General features: G+C 52.4%; 1 long non-coding RNA gene across 1 annotated transcript; it reads right to left on the bottom strand.

Moving 5' to 3' along the window:
• Nucleotides 1-363: 363 nt before the first annotated feature.
• LOC123281942 (uncharacterized) lies at nucleotides 364-5,506 on the bottom strand. The gene is made up of 2 exons (XR_011499229.1): nucleotides 5,071-5,506; nucleotides 364-2,103 (listed from the first exon to the last, which is right to left on the bottom strand). It is a non-coding gene; the product is annotated as an uncharacterized lncRNA (long non-coding RNA).
• Between the last annotated feature and the right edge of the window lie 208 nt (nucleotides 5,507-5,714).

Below are 5,714 nucleotides of genomic sequence, written 5' to 3'. Positions count from 1 at the left end.
AACCACCCCTACCCCCTCCTCCTCCCCGATGCCCGGCCCATCTCCCTGACCCTTCCCACCCCTGGCACCACCAGCCCTGCTTGGCTCTCCTCCTGTCCTTCTCCAGGAGGGTGGAGTGGTACTGTTTGCCAAGGGGGCAGCAGACAGAAGGGGGGAATGCAGATCCCTGTCACCTCAACCCAGGCCACATGCCCCATTGTGCAGCCTTGATGACGCTGAACTCACTCATCACTCTCTCTGGTGCTCTGGCCCATCTGCCATCTGCTTTCCCCGCCACCCACCCAATGGTGCTTTTAAAGGAATCAGTTTAAAAAGGGGGAGAAGAAAAACAAAAAACCCTCCAAGTAACCAAGAATCACATAATTCCTTTGCAGCTACTTGTCCTTGGTAATTTGATGCTTGTGTTGCTATAATTCCACATTACATGAAGTTAGAGAATCACAGGGCTGGGTGGCCGATCTGTGACATCTGCAGTATTTTCAGATGGAAAACGAAGTCGGAGAGGGAGCCGGGCTGATGGTGCACCGGGGACCCCAAGCACTGGGCTCTGCTCAGCTGTCCACCTCAGCTCTTTGCCCCCAGCTGGATCGTCCCACCAGTCCCCCTCCAGCTTTCTGGGTGTCTCCTCTCCAGGAGTGCCCTTCCCTCCCCTTTCCCTGAGAAGTCTGTAAACAGTCCTGTCTTCTCTTTAAAAGAAAGAAGGTGGGGGCCAGCCCGGTAGTGGAATGGTTAAGTTCACACGTTCTGCTTCGGTGGCCTGGAATTCATGGGTTTGGATCCCGGGTGTGGACCTACCCATCACTTGTCAAGCCATGCTGTGGCAGGTGTCCCACATATAAAGTAGAGGAAGATGGGCACAGATGTTAGCTCAGGGCCAATCTTCCTCAGCAAAAAGAGGAAGATTGGAGGCAGATGTTAGCTCAGGGCTAATCTTCCTCAAAAAGAAAGAAAGAAAGTAGCAATAACTGTACCTTATTAAGAACACACTGTCGTAGTTTCCCACAGCTGCCACAACAAATCACCACAGAGTGGCTTTAAATAACAAAATTTCTCTCTCACAGTTCTGGAGGCCAGAAGTCCAAAATCAAGGTGTCCGCCAGGCCACACTCCCTCTGAAGGCTCTGGAAAAGAACACTTTCTCGCCTCTTCCAGCTTCTGGTGGCTCCTGGCATTCCTTGGCTGGTGGTGGCATCACTCCACTCTCTGCCTTCTGTGTCTGTGTGTCCTTTTCAGTCTCTCATAAGGGCACTCATGTTGGTCTTAGGGCCCCCCTAGTCCAGGATGATCTCATCTCCATCCTTACCTTAGTTACATCTGCAGAGACCCTATTTCCAAGTAAGGTCACATCCTGAGGTTCCAGGTGGACATGAATTTGGGGGGGATGCTATCCAACCCACGACACCTCCTATGTGTTTACCTCTATTACCCGATGGGCTTCCTGGGCCATGGTTCTTATCCTCATATTCAATGAGGAAGCTGACGCTTGAAGACATTCAGGCGTTGCCCAGCCACACACACGTGCTAGGACTGCAGCCACTGTCCTTGCTCGTCCCGTTCTGCTGTGCTGTGGCTAAAATGGGGTCCTTCCAGGACTGTGTCCACAGCTGGGGAAATGGCCAGGCTCGGCCCAGCTCCCTCGGCCATGGACCCTGCTCAGGTCTGTGATTGACAGGGTGTGGGGGGGGCGGGTAACAGCTGACAGTCTAAACTCTGAATATTATATAAACCTGGACACCGGAGAGGCAGAGAGCACAGAGAAGCCGGCTCGAAGCATCCGTCTTCCTCTGCTAGCTGGGGAGCATAAAATCGGTGGGAGAGGCTGTGGTCAGAAAGGTCTGGTTCTTTGTAGACGCTAGTGCTGAGGAGAGGGCATTTTCAAAGGTTTCTGTCATTCCAACAACCATCGAGCTCAGCCGTAGGCAGGGCGCTGTTTTGAGTCTTGGTTTTCAGAAAAAGCTTTCAGCAACAGTCCTTTGAGCTTTAAAGCGGAGCCAGTCACCTGGTTTCCGAGCAGAGAGCACAGATTCACAGAGGAGCAGAGGCCCCTGAGCTGCCCTCTGAGAACCGGTGCAGAGAGGCGGGGAGAGCAGCAGAGATGCCGACCTGGAAAGGTACAAAGGACAGCACACAACGGTGACTTTAGGGGAGCAGCCTCTGGGCCACAGGGACCACGCAGGAGAAAAGTGACATTGAGCCAGAACTCTCCATAGGAATGAGCACTCAAGGACAATAAGGAATGACATAGCTGGTCCAGAAAAAAACCGGGGAGTAGGTGTCAGGGCCCTTGCTAAGCGTTTCTGCTCTTCATCTGCGTTCCCCCGGTCCTTGAGGACGAGTCTTGTGCTCTTGGAAGGAAGAATCAGAAGTGGCTCACAGTGACTGCAGCTTGGAGATGCTTCTGTGAATGGTGGAGCTTGAGCGTGAGCGTGAGGGGCTGTGGGTCTGGGGCGGCTGCAAGGGTGTGAGGGCATCTGTGCCGCACCAGAGGACAGGCAGCAGGAAGCTCCCAACAGAACCCAGGCCAGGCCACCAAGAAGCACCTTTCTCAGGCTCCACTTCCAAGTGCCAAGCAGTCTCTTGAGGCAGCCAGACACCACTTCCTGCATTTCCCAATAGCAGGATGAGGATTGTAGACGATTTACAAAGGAGAAAGCTGAGACTCAGAGAAGTCAAACGACTTGCCCAAGATCACACCCCAAGTCGGGGGACAAGTGTGAGACTAGAACACAGACCTAGGGACACCCATGCTGCCCGTGGGCTTTCCACAAATGCTCCGGGAACCCAGGGCTGCAGACGCTCTCCCCGGGCCCTGTTCATTCTAATGTGTTGCTTTAATGAGATTGGAAAATCAGCTCCTTGTTAGAACTCCTATGGGGTGAGCCCGTGCAAGGCAAGCAGGAATCCACCAGCTATGCAGCCTCCACAATAAACTCAGCCCTGGGAAGAAAAGTAATTAAAGTCATGAATCCTGGGAAGAGAGGCAGCATTGCGCAATCACAGTAGCTCGGCCCCACAAGACTTCCTCCAGGGGGCCACAGGACGGAGAAGAGCTGATCTGCAAATGAGGGAGCACAAACTGCTTAGCTTTGGATTTACAGTCTGATAAGGGACCATCGATCATTTTCATGGGGAAATAATCACCTATGATCACCAGGAGCGCAGTCGGAGCCACCTCAGGAGGCTGGCCCGCCCCAGCTCAGCCAGGCCCTGGGAACACCTCCGGAATCAGCAAGAATGGGACAAAGGCCACCAGGGAAAAGCGAAAAAAAACCCCACCTTTCTCCCCTTCCCCATGGGTCTCTCTTCCAGTAAGATTTGCTCATGCCGTATTCCTTTCCCCTTACAGGAGACAGCCCCAGAGAGCGGAAAGAAGTCAGGGGAGGCTCATGAATCCAGCAGCACTTAGGAGAGTAACCACTATGCTCCCAGCACTTTGAAAGGAGAGTTTACGAGGCAAAGTGTGAAGCCTGATCCCTGCTCTCTGGCTGTGCGACCTGGAGCACTCCCCTTGCCCTCTCTGGGCCTCACTACCTCCTTTATAAAGTGACCCGGTTAAACTAAGCTCTGACACTTCATGACTCTGAGGACCATGGCAGGAGAGCCAGGTGCTCCAGAGCAAGGCTGACCGCTGCCCAGACTGGCCCTCGACTCCAGAGCAAGGACAGAGCTGCATCCGTGGCCTCCATCCAGCCCCCAAGGGGTGTGAGGACAAGAACATCACATTCCCCTGGGAAATGTTCCTTTAGAAACTGGGCCTATTTTGACCTGGGTCAAAAGTGACTGTAGTGGAGTCGTTTTAAAATAGAATCAGAGGGGCCGGCCTGGTGGCGCAGTGGTTAAGTTCGCACGTTCTGTTTCTCGGCAGCCCGGGGTTCACTGGTTCGGATCCCCACGGCACCGCTTGGCACGCCACGCTATGGTAGGTATCCCACATATAAAGTAGAGGAAGATGGGCATGGATGTTAGCTTGGGGCCAGTCTTCCTCAGCAAAAAGAGGCAGATTGGCAGTAGTTAGCTCAGGGCTAACCTTGCTCAAAAAAAATAAAAAATAAAAAAGTAAAATAAAATGGAGTCAGAGCTGCCTTTCTAGAGAAACTGCTTTGCTGCCTTGAACCTTGGACTGGTCCAAACCTCTGGACTAGCCCCAAACGGCAACTGTTTTACCAGCAATTCTTTGAGAAGTCAGCAGGAGAATGGACATCCTGATCACAAGACTGAGGATGGTGGACTTTCTGAAGATAGAATCAACAGTCAGTCAATGTTTGGCTAAGACCAGCTCTCTTGCCTCCAACTCAAGTTAAAGTTCTTTCTAATAACTCTCCCTTCTTTGGCTTTAAAAACCCCTGGCTTTTAGGTTTTGGGTTTCTACCTGCATCTGTGTCTCCCGAATTGCAATTCTAATCGCCCAAAGAAACAGCTGCCGTTTGGACTGTAGTGATGTTTTCCTCGGCCGGCACCTGGAAGAGTGGGAAACCATGGAGAAGTGTGGATGCTCGTGTGGGGCATTTAGATTCTCCTCTGTGGGGAACTGGGGACTCTGGGATTTTTGAGAGCAGTGAAACCACCCAGCCTGTGTTTAAGGATGGTCATAGCGGGGACACCAGGGGAGGTAAAGTCTGGGCTCAGTGCTTTCCGAAGGCGAGTGATGGGGGCTGGGGGCCTCTTGGAGCCGCTTGGTTTAGCCCTATGCGTTCCCATTAAATTTGAAAATTGGAGCCCACTTAAAGACTTAATATTATTTTATTTTATTTTTTAGTCTTTTTAAAAGACTTAAAGGCAAGAAAAGCAAGGGCGCAAGAGAACATGAAAACGTGCATCGGGGCCAGAGGGGGTTCTGTTTGCCAACCTGAAATCTCTGCTTCTCCTTAATTAGAGGAGCTGAGACATCACCCTTCAAAAACTGGCTTTTCAAGCAGAAATGCCAACTGCTCAACCTTTCGTGGGAACCGTGCTGCTGGCCCTCTCTGGAGCCTGAGCCCCGGATGGCAAAGTGCCCCAACCACATGATTGAAATATCCACTCGGTGCCACTCCGCCTGTTAATTGCTGTGTGGAGAGTGTCCCTCCTCACCTCTTTATCTGTCTGCTCCAGGAGCAGGCTCCTCCTCGAGGCTCCTCCCGGGAGCCAGGCTGGCTGAGCTGCTGCCCCAAATGCCAAGCGCTGGCCACAGCTCCTCTCCTGCTTCCAGCGTGGCATCTGGATCTCGGTTTGACTCCAGTCTCGCTCCTTGGCTGGCTCCGCTCCTGGCTGTGCAGAGCAGAGGAACAGCTTGGGAACCTGCGGTGGTAGGTGCTGGCAGCTCCTAGAGTTGGTCCCCCATGCCCGGTGGCCTCCTCTTCTGCTCAGCTCTCTCTGGCGTGGTCTGAAAGTAGAGGGCAGTGCAGTGTGGCCACGAAGGGACTCATGTGATCCTGGGTACACTATGACCACCAGACATATCGGGATCTCAGTTCCACATGGACAGGGAAGGGGAAGTCCTAGAAATGAGACTTCCCGTAATGGAGGACTGTGATATTGTGATGTATAATGAGAAATTCGTATTCGATCTTCATCTCAGACCTGGCACAGAGCTCCAAAAACCCCTGGAATTTCCTAAGTGATGAGAATGATAAAGGTGTCTTTGTTATGTTAATAAGGTGACTTTCGGAAAGCCCCTAGGTCACCTTAAGATGGGGAACTGGTTGGAGGGGAACCAACCTTGTGATTAGAGGGTT

The sequence above is a fragment of the Equus asinus genome, chromosome 29 (genome assembly GCF_041296235.1).
Source record: "Equus asinus isolate D_3611 breed Donkey chromosome 29, EquAss-T2T_v2, whole genome shotgun sequence".
NCBI lineage: Eukaryota > Metazoa > Chordata > Mammalia > Perissodactyla > Equidae > Equus > Equus asinus.
Note: the sequence above shows the minus strand (reverse complement) of the source record. Positions and strands in the feature narration are given on the sequence as shown.